This window comes from Haliaeetus albicilla, chromosome 11 (genome assembly GCF_947461875.1).
Source record: "Haliaeetus albicilla chromosome 11, bHalAlb1.1, whole genome shotgun sequence".
NCBI lineage: Eukaryota > Metazoa > Chordata > Aves > Accipitriformes > Accipitridae > Haliaeetus > Haliaeetus albicilla.
The window spans coordinates 8,400,164-8,415,566 of NC_091493.1; the positions used below are offsets into that span (position 1 = coordinate 8,400,164).

The 15,403-nt window shown below is 39.6% G+C and overlaps 1 protein-coding gene across 1 annotated transcript in view; it reads right to left on the bottom strand.

Moving 5' to 3' along the window:
* Positions 1 to 6,890, bottom strand: part of PHYHIPL (phytanoyl-CoA 2-hydroxylase interacting protein like) — a 59,149-nt gene extending 52,259 nt beyond the window's left edge. Inside the window, exon 1 of the mRNA XM_069796045.1 lies at positions 6,694 to 6,890. The gene's annotated coding sequence lies outside the window, so the exon portion shown is untranslated. The remainder of the gene's footprint in view (positions 1 to 6,693) is intronic.
* Between the last annotated feature and the right edge of the window lie 8,513 nt (positions 6,891 to 15,403).

Genomic DNA, 15,403 nt, shown 5'->3' on the forward strand with positions numbered 1-15,403 from the left:
TATCATCACACTGAGAAACACAGAGACATGCGGAATTTCAAGAAGCTAACTTTCTGCTCAAAGATATCTTTTCTATTAACAATTTTCTTTAAACTCTGCAATTTTTATAATATTCTTACAGTCCTCCTCCTTCCACTTGCTGTGTTGTTTTCCATCATAAGCAGTAAGTTGGCTGTCTGGATCTCTTCATTCACTGTGACATTAGGTACTTAAGCCTAAGGCGCCAACATCTTTCGAAAGGTTGCACAGGGTGGCAACGCTTTGGTTGTGAAGATAAAATGCATCCAGGTGGTGAATTCTGAATTTCAATTATTTCTTGACCTATGCTGACAATTTGCACTCTTTTTTTCTCCACTCCTTCTAGGAAGGAGACATTCACTTATCCAAATATTTCTTTTGGACACAAATATAGCTTAGTTGCAAAAATAACTGAATGTATATGAATGGTAGGCCTTATTTATAACTGCCCTGTTCCATATGTGATTGATTGCCTCCAGTAAGGATACTTTTAAATGTAGCTGAGCTATTTGTGTTGGAGGCAGTGGCTGCAGAGCAGTATCGTTTGGCAGTTAACAGAGAGCTGAGCTTCTTAGTGCTCCTCTGTATGTGCCCCAGCAGACATTATTATTTTAGAAGTCACTAATACTGCTTATTAGAATTCTGAAGTAACAGTTTTTCTCTGCTTCTGCAAACATTTTGCTTTTCTTTCTGCACTGAAGTTATGGCTTTCCGTCTCCCCCTCTCAACCCTCTTTTGCCAAGTTGCCTTTTTAATTCATTCACCTAATAACATAGCATATGCAATATAAATATTTTTTTATTTATATATAACACCTATATATTTGCCAAGTAAGGAACAGAGCATAAGGAAAAGTGTAAGGATAAAATATCTCTTATGAAGTCCCCTAAGACAGAGATTATGTTCTTTCTTCCTAGAGTGGTAGCAAGAAGGAAGTTCATTGACTTCAATGCAGGGGTTGAAACTGAAGGATCCAGCCCCATTCGCCTCTGTGGAACAGCACAGAAGGATTTTCACAGGAAGACATTCTAAAATGACACCTGGAACTTGACAGCACTGTATTTCAACGTTGATTGGAATAATTAGTTTATACCTGTTATGACACTATCTCAAGTAATTTAAACATAATATGCCCTGAAACTCTAAACAAATAATTTGGCAATGATCTGGAGGAATGCTTTATGTGGAGCAGCCCCTGAATAAAGTAAAGGAATGAAGTTATCAGAGAGTCTGAGCAGCAGAAGCCCTGCTGCTTTGGAAGTTGTATGTGTGGATGACTATTTCTAGACTTTGCTTCTAAACTATCAAACATTCCCTAAAATAACATTACACCAAAACACAGACTAGGTCAGAAGGGAATACTGGCAAACACCACTGCAATGTAGAGACCTTTCAGATTTCTTCTTAAGAGTAAATAGTTCCACGCAGCCAGGAGTACACAACTAGAACTGCTGGATGGATTAATTATGGCCTACTCATGTTTCATCTCTCCAATAAATGTCCTACTGAGAATAATAAAATATTGGATATCAATAGATTATAACATCAGGAGTTCTGAAAGCATTCAAACAGCAACACTCCAGAAGAACCCCTCTTGACTTGGTACACAAACTCCAGACAAGAACGGTACTGCTGGTATTTTGGAAAGATGTTGGCATGTCATTTAGATATATTTTGATATTCTGTACTTCTATTTCAAAATATTGAGGTGGCCATTGAATTCTGAACGTATGTACATCGAAAGTTGCAGGGTTTTTTCCTCACATTTTGACGATCACCACCACCACCACAGTATGATCTTTACATACCTCTTGTTCATCACGAGTCTATACAGTATAAAATCCTTCCTGATAATCAAAGCTTAATCGACAGAGAAAAATGATTAAACAAGCATAGAAACAGCACACACCAAAATAAGTTGATTTTTTCATTTTTTTAAATGTGAGAAATGTAACTCCACTAGAAAATCATGTAAACATACTCAGAAGTAAAAAGGGACACAAATTCAAGTCTTGAATATGCCCTTGCTTCATATTTTGGAGGTCAGCAGGCAGAGATTATCTTAGATCTGAGATAAATACTTCTAAAGATGAAAAGTTATCAGAAATGATAGTTGTCACCACTTCTGTGCACTCAAAAGGGGAATGCAGCTCCCATGCTTTGGCTTGTAGTAGACGTACCATCATGGGCTGGAGCAGCACAGTCTGTGAGCAGGAGGGCAAAAACCACATGTGCAGTTCAGATACAAACGCTGATTGTGGAAGTCACCTTATCTTGTTACAGAGAAGCACCATGCCATGGGGAGTCTTCTGTAGTTGCATGTTTCTATACTAACCTAAACAATATGCCTTCTGGCAGCGACTGCAAAAACCCACTCCCTGGGTAGGATGAGAGGTAGGACCTGTGTAACTGCAGGAAGACTTCTGCTCCATGACAGCTGTAAGAATAGTTGTCTGCCATATATACTGTATACAAGTGCTCATTTTAATTAAGATTTAATCTCCTCAATCTCTCTGCACTAATCCTTGGTTCTCTTTCATAATATTCCCACACACCACTCCAGGGTATTTTCTGGCATTGAAAAAGTCTTAACTTTGCTGGGTTTGGTCTGGTTTGACAGACTCCTGTGTATCCATCTTCATCTTTTATTTTCTGACAGAAATCTGCTAAATATGTGAGGCAGAAAAGAACACCAGTGTTTGAGCATTAATTGGACGAGAATGGCAATTTGTGGATCTGAGGAATAGCAAAGGTGCCACTAGAGTGTGTAAGTGGGCAGCTGGCACAGTAGCTTTGCCAACATTTGCGTCAATGTGGGAGTACAGCAATATGGTAGCTGTTAACATTGTACTCAGTAAACATCTCATCATATGTGAAGATATGACTAGCCTTTTGGAGGAAGAAGCTGAGTATTCTCTGCATCCACAGCGGGATTTTATGTGTAATCCCAGCAAATGTCAGCAGGCCTTCATGGATGCTTAAATACTGTATACATAAAATTGCTTTCTTGAAATCTAGTGTATAGGGAAACAGTGAAATAATAGTGAAATAATTCACACATTGATTTATCACAGTGTAATGCTCGGCATGGCACTTTTTCTCAGCTGACTCAAACCTTAAGGAAAAACACACAGGCCTGCTTTTGTCAAGTGCACGTGACAATTTTTGTTACTATGAGACTTGGTTTCTATGTGCTATATATATATATATATGTGCATTCATAAAAGAGAAGCACTTAAGATTTTCCCAAGATTTTTTTTCTGTTGCTGTTAGAAATAGGAAGGATGTTAAAAGTATTGTTTTAAGACCAAGGAAATTGTTTCTGTTTCACATGAATTTGATACGTTTCCTAACGATTGGAGTTAAACAACAAAGACAGTATTGTAGATAAAAATGGCACTAGAGCTCAGTGGGGTATGTTTCTACAATTATTTCTTGCCATGAGGTTTCCTCCTGTAGATATCTTACAACCCTTACACAAAGATTCACTACATTCTTCTATTAGGAAAAAAAATACCTGGTGTTAGGTTTCTGTCTTCTAGTCATGTTCTGTTTTCATTTTGCCATGGCATTTCTCTGTCAGGAGTGTGCCTACCCTTCTTTCTGTGCCTTGGTCCACCACTGCTACTCCTCTGAGTTTCATCCCTACACAACTACTAATTTGAACAATTCCCAGAGCCCAATGCTCTATGCTTATGCCATATATGTTCCCTTAGAAGAAAGTCCTCTATAACAAAAATTTATCATGACATCAACAACTGAAACATCACCATTTTGAAGTGCCAAAACTACTGAGATTTTAATGAAATTTTGTCTGTGAAGCTTCAAAAAGGTTGATTTACAGATGCAAATAGCAACAAACACAGAACTTGAGCAAACTCAAAATATATACTATAAGATTTGGTTTGAACTTTTAGTCCATTTCATTGAAAATGAAAACACTAGATTTAATAAGGTGATAAAAATCATTATTTATTTTCAAGACCTATGAAAACACCTAAGTCAATCAATTCCTCATTTTTATTTCTTTCTACATTGTCCACTAGCATCTTGCTGCTAGCAAGTACATGAACCGCAGAGTAAGCATGATTTTTAACACTGAGAAATTCTAAACCAAATGTAACAAAATGTCCTATCCAGCCACTAGTAAAACTAGCTGGCTACACAGGTAAAGAAAATTTTCTATTCAGTAGTAATGGTGCTTATCCACTCTCCAAACCAGCTTCCAAAATGAGGATTCTACCCACAGAACATCACCCATGTTTTTATTTTTACATTCACAAAATCAGATGCTGTCTTTTATAAAAGAATTTGGGAGTGTAAGGCGGTGGAGGAAAAAAATGACAGTACTAAATGACAGCGCTATTTCAAACTAATATGACTTATAAAGTGCTTCGGCTACTATGATGGACAAAAATGCTCTTCTTATATGCATAGAAAATTAAGTTTTATAGTTTCACATGCAAATATAAGAAGGGCCATTTACACTTCTTACTGAAAAGTTAATGACTTGTACATTGTCTAATAAAATACCTTCAATAAGCCTCATTAATGTAGCTATTTACATTCACAGTTATGTCATATGCATAAAAAAGGAAAATACTTTCTCCACCCTATCCCTTAAGCCTAAAGGCTTGAAATTTATATCTGTAGAGAAATATCAAACTGCAACATTCCCTCACACCAAAAACCAAGACTCAAAATTGCACCTTCTGAATGAAAATGAAGATTCTGAAATGTTGCTCCAGAAAGTGAGGTATCAGCAGACTGATTTCAGCAGCAGGCAGCCAAGAAAGACTATGGCAGAGTTGCATATAATTTTTTACTGCCAGCATGGGGTCAGCCCACTGTCTGAGAGGAGTGAAGACCTCATGGGGACGGGCCAGCCCCAGGAAGGACAGAGAACTGGGGAGCCCGACCACCCCGCAGAGTCACCAATTGTCTTCCAGCTGGAGACCAAGTCTGTATTGTAAGCTGCTTCATTTGTATTTACCAAAGAGGTGAAAGAAGGGCCTCATGCAGCCATCACCAGTCTGGCTGGACAGCAAAGAAGTTGAGGGATGAATCTACTATTTGTTCTCTCCCAGGGTGTTTCCAGTGTCCCAGGGACATGAGAGCCCCATCAACCTGAAAGCGTACACTTACACATTGCTCAGAGATGGCTGAGATGCATCACTATATCTGCTGTTCCGAGCTCTGATTTCTCTTTTCAAGCAAATACTACCTAGTGAGTTAAGCCTGGCTTGTAGCCAGTCCATGGATAGAGATCCTATCCTGTATAGGGTGTTGTATGTTTTGTGCGTTTGATAAGGATAGGATAAGGCTTAAGCCATGGGTGTACTGGCCAGCTGCCTCCAGCGTGCCTTCCAAGTACCAAACAAGTCTTAGGAGAAATGTCAATAGGGAAATACTGTAAAATAACGTTTTGTATAGAAAGTACTCTGCCATGACATATACAGTGTTATTTTGGACCAGTACTCTTGATCAAGCACTAAGCAATCTTATATCAAAATAAGGACAGCTGGAACTTAATACCCTAAATGACTAGATTTCCAATAAGAATTTAAATAAAAACAAAAAAACACCCAAACCTGGTAAATCCAAGCATGCTGACCCATGTGAGATTCATGAAAATGGAAGGTTATATGCATGAATTTGACATAGAGTGTGGAAAGAGTTGAGAACTTTATAAAATCAAGTACTAGTCACTCTTCATTTTGCAGTGAACCACTATTCCTGTGGGTTTTGCAATCCTAAGGGGACTTGAAGCAAAACCACCTGCACAGTAAAGCACCTATTTCTCAAACTAGGTGCCAAAATAAATATTCTGGCATCCCACCCAGTAGAATAGATCATTCTGCACATATATAAATAAACAAAACTCCACTCAGAAAACAAGCAACAAACAAACAAGAAAACCTTTATCCTTGAGCATCTGGGATCCAAAGGCATTCAAGTCCAAGAGAACAAATCATTTGAGCTTTGTCACATGCTAAAGAGCAGGTCTAACCATCCCTTCAGAAGTGGACGCCATCTCTTACACCTTATTCCTGAATCACATACATGTACTCCCCTCCTTCGTAAATAAATAAATGTATTAATTTCATGGAAGTAGCCACAACCTTTTGAACAGATGGGAAACCTGATGGACTGAGATGTAGTGAATCCCTTACTTGCTGATCTCAGGAAGGAAAACTTTTGGGTTTGAAAGTTGGTTTTAGACAGTTTTCCAACTTCATGGCTTAGGAGATGATCAGCAGTATAGAAGAATACAATTTTATGTTGTTAAACTCTGAAGACATGTGGGAACCAGACAAAAGTACTTAATGAAAGCAGAGTAAAAATTTAAAGAAAAATGCACATCAGATCCGCCTCTATAATGTGGGTATTACCACTCAAATCCTCCAGTCGTTGCATACTCGGGATTGCATCAAGTCATTAATTCTACAAAAATTCTCCTCCTGCTCCCTACAGCATCACTATTCCCTACTTTCTGCATATCTGAGCTTCTCATTCGATCTCATTTTCCCTGCAGGCAGTGGGTCATGTTCTTCCAAGCCCCTCCATCCTGGTTTCTCTGCTCTCTTTGACATCTTCCTCTCCTAGCTGCTCAGCATTTTACAAGTTCCCATTCCTCCCTCTTTCCATTCTGCCTCTGCCCCAGGACTGCCATACCTCATGCACAGGGTGGCCGGCTCAGATCCTTGCTTGAGGAGCTGCCCTCACTCACGCTGGAGATGGCAACTTCTCCGTGGGCCCTTCCCCTGGCAGAGGGCTCCGGACTGCCCGCCGGGTGCTCCTCCCCCAGCTCCCGCCAGTCCCCTCATTCGGGCACGGAGAAGAGAGGTTTTGTTGAAAGTTGTGTTGGGGCCTCGTGCAGGGAATGGTCCTGCCCACTCTGGCCTCTAGCCAAACACGAAAGACACCTGAACTGAAGGGTCAGTAAGGGACCTGGGATGCTACTAGTCCCATCCTAAAGTCAGGCAAGTGTGAGCTTTGAGCTTTGAAGGCAGCCTGCCTCCCAAAATCCCTTGGCAGTCAGTGCTCCCTCTCAGTACGTATACTGTCCTGATACCAGAATTGGGGAGGGTGAGCAGGGGAGAGCAGGAGGTGGCTGCACAACCAGGCTTCCCTTGCCGCCACTGGCATCATATTTGCATTGCAGGGAGATGATCTGGCTGCCTTTGTGGGGCCCTTTGGCAGGAGCCCAGCAGCCTTTCTGTGCCACTGCTCACATTGTACTGCAGGAGTATAAACACGGGCTTGTCCACAACGCTGTCGACAGCTCTGGAGGAAATCCATGGTCGCCCAGTGTCAAATAAGCCAGAGAAGCTGGGCTACTTTCTGTATACCAGCTACTGTCCGCATCCTAATTCCCTATCTCTTGTAGGAATCAGAGAAATAGGACAAGGGAATATGATGGGACTGCGATAAATATTCTCAGTCAGAGTTTGATGTTACAAAATTGTCTTTAATGCTCCACTGTTTCTAAAGACACAGACTGGACAGTGTTTACAAAGAAAAAAAGAGAGTTACTAATGTGATTTTAAAACCAGAAAAGACCATCTCAATCAATCCTCTCTCTCTACCCTACAAATATTCAAAGCATAAAAGATGTTATCAACAGTTTACTCACTGCTGTCTAATCTCTGACAGGGAGGATAGTCTTGGAAGACATAAAGACAAGAACTTTCATCTACCTAGAAGCCTTAATACCCTACTGCTAGGCACTACATATGAGCTGCCAGAGCATTATGCTGACTTTGCACAGATTTGAGTGACTTCACAAACTTCAAGGCCCGAGAACACAAGAAATAGATCAGAAAAAAATCAGCCAGGCTGCCCCTCTCCAAGCTTTGAGATGTCTAGACTGGAAAAAATTCCCCTGTACTTCCTGAACTTAATGCACGGACTCGAAACCCTCTGGCCTTCCTTGTCGAGCATTCCACCTCCTACAGCTGTAACACAGGTACTGGTCTAGTCTTCTACAAATACTGGATGTCAAACTTCCCTTGGGCCCCACCATGTACAGACCGAGAGCTAATGTTGCTCCTACAGTATACTCTGGGAAAATTCCAGTAGCTTTAACAGAAGCTGATGTATGTGTGATAGCCCCAAATTATGTCTTTTTCACTGCCTCTGTTATCACTTAGGTGGAGTTGCTTTGCCTACAAGTAAAGCTCTTCCTGAATGTAGGACCTGAAAGTGTAGACGTGCAAGCAGGACCTCCATCTGCTCTCCTTTGCCTGTCCCACAACAGAGCAGGCAGAGGGGTGAAGCACACATGCTAACATACTGTAAGATAGTGCTTTAGTTGTCTGTAAAACAGAACATGGCATTTCATGAATAACCCCTTGTCCACAAAGACAACAGGTAGGATTCTCCTGCCAGCTTCCCCATTGCTGCAGTGATCAAGTGATCAAACTCTTTGGAAACTGATGTAAATTATCTTTATTCCATCATCTTTGATGAAGCTAGATAAATTTATACACACTGAGAAACTAATCCTTACATATTACTGCAGTAGTGTACTACTGTACAAAGGAATATAGTTACAAAATTGCAATGTAAATATGGATATAGAAAGACAAAGAATCCTTTTCTTTCCTAAATGCTGTTACCCCATCAGATTTCGACAGGACCATAAAAATGCAGGCTACAGACTTTATTCTTCTCTACCTTTCCTCTGAAATTAACATTGTTTTAAACAAATCCAACCTTTATAATTTTTTCCTATCCCAAATCAGTTACTATTTCCTGTTCTGCATTTAATTTTTAATAAGAATTAAATATGTACTCTGATCAAAAAATCAATTTCCTTTTGAACTACCCAAACGTTAAAACCACACTTCTGTGGCAAAGAGATGGCACTCTGAAGAACAGAGCCATCTACAGAAATCTTTTTGATAATGGTGTCCTTCTTTAAAATCCAAACATTTCCTTGATGGAGAATACAAATTGAGCTCTAGTGTATAAGTCAGCTAGGATTTCAAAGTTGGCCTTTATACTTTGCCATTAATTAATTCCGTCCAAGAAATTCAAACAAAGATACAAACAAAAGTTCTCTAAATACGTTACATAAGGCATTCAGAATATTCCAATTCATTCCCCTCCAGGAACACAGCAGAGTCAAAGAATGGTGTACACAGCATGTTTAGACTGTATAAAAAGCACTAGAAATGGTAAGAATAGTTTAAAACCCATTTATTTAAAGCTCTCCATTATAAGAGCTATTGTAGAGTATTTGCTAATCAATCTACACTTCTGAGTTCTAAACAATTGCAGGCTTAATGAAGTGCACTTTTCTTCACTTTCAGATGCAGGAACAAAGAGTTTCCTATTAAAAGGAAGGAAATGAAAGCAGAAGGCAGAAGACCTCTTCCAAAAATTACTGGAGCTTCTGAGCGGTTTAGATATTGAATAGAAAGTCAGAAACTCTTAGTTGGGATCTCTTTTTTAGGGGGAAAAATATCTGAGAAAGAGACTTCCTTTCCCAATACAATCCATGTACAGCTTCAAGTCAGGTAGGGTGAGTATTCTCTGGTACAATGAGGAAAGCCTCCCAAATTCTGGCAGGGAAAACTCATATAACTTACTCCAAGGTTGTTTTTTTTAATCCCATTTTGTTGCAACTATCACAACATAACTAAAATAGAAGTTGAGAATTGGGGTCTGTGGTCAGTCAGTATAGAGATATCTTTCAAGCTGAGTAATCGGAAATGGTTTTTGCTGGGGAGTAAGCAACACAGCATGGAGTAAGAAAACAGCAGATATGTCTATTCAGCCTGAAAGCAAATTAAAAGTTTTCTTTTTCTTAAGATTTATTTAGTCGAACTTGTATAGAAACACAAGAGAAAATTATCCCCTACCATCTTTGGTCTAAAACAGTAGTATTCACTCACCAGAAAAAACAGATCTGGTAGACAAGGGAAGAGATAGAGTCACAAATGCTATGTCAGACCAAAAACCAAAGTGAAAAGTAGACTTTATTGTGTTCCCCATTACTACATAATGCACACATGCCATCTCCTTCCCTGTCCCTCCTGTGGCATTGTGACAATCTTTTATAAGAGGCCACAGAGCAAAGTTGACACCACACAGTGCTACAAGCACCATTAACTTCTGCGAGATTTCCCAAGCCCATTATCTCCTACTCTTAGCTCTTTATTCTTTGGAGCCCAGCTCACAGAGAACTAATTTCTGGCAGCTCCTTATTTGTGCTAGGATCTGATATCATCGTCGTTTGTGTGTGGCCCATCTGATTATTTTCTTGCAATTTTATTTACTGTGCAGTAAGACCTAGGAAAGTCTTACACCGAACTGTATAATTTATGAGTTGATTTCTAACACTTGATTGCAAACATGTAGCATGATAAAGAAGATATTTGACATTCTCTTGGCTTTTTGTTTAGAGGTAGACCTACAATAACAGACAATCTTAATAAGGTTTTAGGTTAGAATGACTTGTAGCATTTCCTGCGACTATTTCAGAAGATACAATTCCTATAAGGGGAACAGAGATTAACTCCAGTGCCTGTATGGGCACAGAGGAGCATATACCTTTATATTTTTCTTTTATCTTGTTAAGGCTTATGAATCACTATATTTCCATCATGCAAATTTTGAGGGGTTTGGGGTTTATTTTTAACATATGTTCTGGTTAGTGCAATCTGTTTAAATATTCATTGATGCCCTTTAGGCACTGAACCACTTGCACTGAAAGGCATAGAAAAAAATTTAACTTACATATTGTAGGAATCAGCTACTGGGAACAATCTAAACCCAAACCAAGAAAAGATCAATGGTTTCCCTCTTTCTGCCCTGTAATAAATTCCAAATGCCCTGATTCAGCCTTCCTAGTCCACCTGAAAATTGAAGATGCAACTAAACCCATACTGTGACCCATGCCTGAACGTATTGTCCCTTCCACTTAAATATACCAAGCCCAAAGGCAGCTGATACCTGCATTCTCATAGCTTATCGATCTGAATAACTTTGTGGTGTCTCATTCAAGAATTTGGATTTTCTCTGAGGCACGTGGCTTGGAAATGAATCTGACTAAATATAAACCGTTTCATTATGTAATTACAGAACTTCATCTCATCTTTCATATAAATACAAAAACTCTCTGCTACTTCTGCCTCACATTCAGTCTAAATATCACTGTCATGTTATATCTTTGCAATGGGTTAATCTGCCTATGCTTTGCACTTGAGAAAGACAAGAAATGGTTGCTTGACTTATTGTCTGGAAATTTGGTACAGGTGTCTCTATTTATGGTCCTGGAAAAAGATAAATGACTTCAGGAAATATAACCACAACGATTTTGTGAAGGATAAACAAAACCACCTGTAAGTAGCAATGAAATGCTGATTTTGATGGGACATGATCAAGTAGGAGTTGTACCTCAAGTCAGAAGCAGGCTAAAAAGTGTTCATGAAACCATAGTAGCTTTTGATATTAACACGGGTTTCAGAGGAAAGAAGAAATTCCAGTTTTCTTAAGGAAACAAAGTCCATCTGATCCCACATAGCTTTGCAATGTGTAGACAGATATTCAGGAGTGAAAAGCAGGCTGCACCATTTGTCCACAAAAAGCAGTATCATGTGACAAAAGTCAGTATTTTTATTGTGACTACAATTTATAGACTACATAGTCTGGTGTGGTGACAGATGAATACTTCCTCAGCATAGTGTGGGATGATTGCTGATTATGCTAAGGGCTCTGAAAGGAAGGTTTCCATGACAGCATTCTGTGTATCATTGGTATTTTGGAAATAACATTCAGTTTTGATCTCTGACTTCTACAGATTTTGCTGTTCCCATGAAACATTATATTCAAATGGAAAAAAGCCAGGGCTAGCATGTATATTTTACATACAGCCAGGAATGCCTGGAAGTGATATTCCTGTGATAAACTGTAGAACTATGTGATAAACCACAGATCTATTTAATAAATACACCTGTTAAACACCTTTAATTACCTTTTCTACTCTCTGGCCAGTAACCATTCGGTCTTGGGACTTATTCTGAAATTTTACACTGTTGAACAAGTTCAGACAGCTGGTATTTCCAGTCTGCTGTCTATATTAAAATATAGACTTTTTCTTGAAAACTAACTCTGCCTCAAAGCCCAAGAGACGTTAGTTTCAATCCTGGGCCAAAAAAAAAAAAAAAAAAAAAAAAAAGCTTTTCTATACATTAAAATGTGATGGCTTTTAAAGCACAGCATCTTGCTCCACAGCGCTGAGGATGCATTTAGTGCTGAACATGAGGGGGGAGTTGGGACAGGCAGGGCCTTAAAAATACTTCACATTCAGATGTTCATAAAAGTTGTTCCAAGTAAGTTTTTAATCTGTTTTGCAGCTGTCTTATTCCTCCACATTTGGACAGGGATTTTCCAAGGGGTCTGACAGAGCTAGCTGCCCATCCTATTGAATTTCAGTAGCATTCCACCTCTTAACTCCAACGTGCTGCTCTGAAGGCTGTTAGACATGAAACACAGCCTCCATACATGAATTTAAACTAACACTGAGTATCTGTGATTTTTCAAGAACAAGGTCAAAACACAGATCTTACCTGCAGCAGAGGGAGAGGTCCTGTGTAAGTTTCTGCTAGTTTGGAACTGGGGACTTTTCTAAATCCACCTATGACTCCGATAAAGCTAACTACATTATCACATTATGCATATCTGTCTGTAAGCATGTATGTACAATTGACATACAATAAAATATCTAACTAGTTGCAATCTCCTTAAAGACCTTTTCTCTTAATCCATTTGCATTTCAAAGCATAGCTAAAATTGCAGGAGGATTTTAACTGTATACAAGATTTGAGCTTGGATAAGTGATCCATACGGATTCTTAGTCTTTTGTGGGAAGCCAGTACTTCTTAATCAGTGGAAAAAATAATTCAATAATAAACACAAAGAATGGGTGACATTAAAAAAGCATGGATTTTCTAGTACGTTTGGAGGTATGGCACACAAAATTTCCTCTGATAAGGGAAAGAAGATGTACTGTTTCCAAAGTGCAACTTTTATTAATTGATTTGCCCACATTTCTTAGAGGATTATGAGAAAAATCTGAAGGTGTAGTGAATGAACAGTACAGCAGTCCTCAGCTACTCTCAGGGACAGAGAAGAGACCTACCGACACACTCCCTTCCTAAAGTAAATCCCAAAGTGTTTTTCTGTATAAATGTCAGTCAGGAGCATTAACCACTGGTGTCCCTCTTTCATGTATGCTCCTCCATTTCGAGCTCCAAATAACCCAATAAAGTATACCGATGTATGCTTCCGTCCTTATAGATGCTTATCGGTAGTCCTGCACTGTCAGGAAAGGAGTTTTGCTGAGCATGGCCATGGAAACGAGCCTTTTGCTCCTCTTTTGAAGAATGTACAGATTTAACTTGTGAAGAGCTCATGTATAAAGGATGACCTGATATCCTTTGATAACATGTAACATGAAATTAGAGCTTCCACTGGAATCAACAAGAGCAAGATGCACTGGTGGCACCACAGATAACCCAAAGCAGCATGCACTTTGCGCTGAGCTATGGTACTGCCTAATGATTAACACAGTAATAATTTATCTGACAGACCAGGGCTAAAAGAGAGTCTAAGGCCCTTGGCACAGCCCTAGTGGTGAGGGTACTAAATGTGATAGTAATTTGTCTGTCTCTAAATTTACAGCAAGAGAAGAGTTGAGATAAAGTCCTGAGGAAAAACACACAGGTGAAGTAGGGAGAGGCTAAGTTTATTGTAGCAACTTACTTTATCCAATGCTAGAGGAAAGCAACACTTAATCTTTTTTAGGGTCAGGTAATATGCTCAAGAGTGATGCTTGGTTCTGGTAGCTTTTTTCTTCCAAAGGAAAGGGTATGGGGGTTTCTGAACTCGTAGCCAGATCTGCTTTGCTATTCACTAGTTTTCTACCCACAAGTCTCATCTTACAGATTTGTTCCATGTTCTTTGCATAAGGTCTTAAAAGACATTTGGAGGAGTTTGGTCTGGGGGAAGAGGCATGGTCTTCCATTTTTGAGGAATACTGGCAATCGCAAGAGCAGGCAATGGTAAAATAGTTGATGGGATGCTCCTGGAATCTATGTTATGGTCCTGCATGTGATGCTGTACCTTGCTACCTCAGCATATTTATAAAGCGCAGAGCAGCGCTCACTTCCATACCTAAGGTTTGTTACTTTACACAAAAGAGCGAATGAAGAGGGAAGAAGAATTTTTCATGCTGCTCAACCACTGTCTTCCCCATTTTTCTCACCAGGCTTTTGTTTATGCTTCGAAAGTGGTCCCTATCCTTGTCTTAAATACAAGCGAGCCATTTTGAGGAGAAAATGGATGTAAGCATTTGCAGACTCTTTGGGATACAGCAAGCTGCAGAGTTTCCCTAGTAAGCATGCACTCGGAGCCCGCAGAGAGGGCTTGCACTTTGCCCTGCATCCCCAGCTCCAGAGACCCTTCTCACACAGGGTGGTATGTTACATGCCCTACAGGTCTGACAACTGGCTTCAATCTGTTCCACAGTATCTTTGCAACATCGCTTTGGAAAACACCACCTTGTATAAACCTTGGGAAGACAATCAAACAGAAACCTACAGTCAAGGGCAAAATAACACTGTGCCAATAGCAAGTTTTGATGATAAAGTGTTCCCAACCCAGACAATCTGGATATATATATATATATATCATGTTCAAGCCAAAGTCACAAATAAAAAACAAAGCATGAATTAACAAGCTGCAAAGGAAGCCAAAGAGGATTTTGGACTTTCTGCCTTTCTGGATATCCTGGCACTTGACAAGCTTTTGAGCTGAAGGAGGCTGCCTTACCTACACTGGCTTTCCTGCACAGGGAAAGCTGAAGGAAGGCTGCAGAGGGCAGGTACAGCTAGCAGCCACGGGCAAAAAGAGCAGCACATCAGCAAATTAGAGCATGTAAGTGTGCAAAGCACTTAGATACCTTATTTTAAAAATTGTCACAGGAAAGTGAAGATAGATGTTATCTTGGGAAGAGTTTTACTTCTCCTCAGAATATGTTGGCAGCATAGACCCTGTTATTGTGTACTTAGCAAGTTTCCCTAAAATCAAAACCTTAAATAAACTGCAAAGTATGCCAATATTTATTCAGCTCAGAGATGGGATTCCCTTCTTTTTTTTTCTTTTTTACCAATGAAAAGTGCAATGAACACCTGAGGTGTAGAAAATACACTCTAAAACCCCGGCTTTCAAACAGACACCATTTTATAGAAGCTGGTAACTTCCTATGGCTCCCTACTTGTTTTGGCTCCTCTGCCTGACTGCAATGGGAGCTAGCTATGTAGTATCTGATGCCTACAATTCACTCAGCAGCAGCTATTCTGCTTTTTTTCAAAAG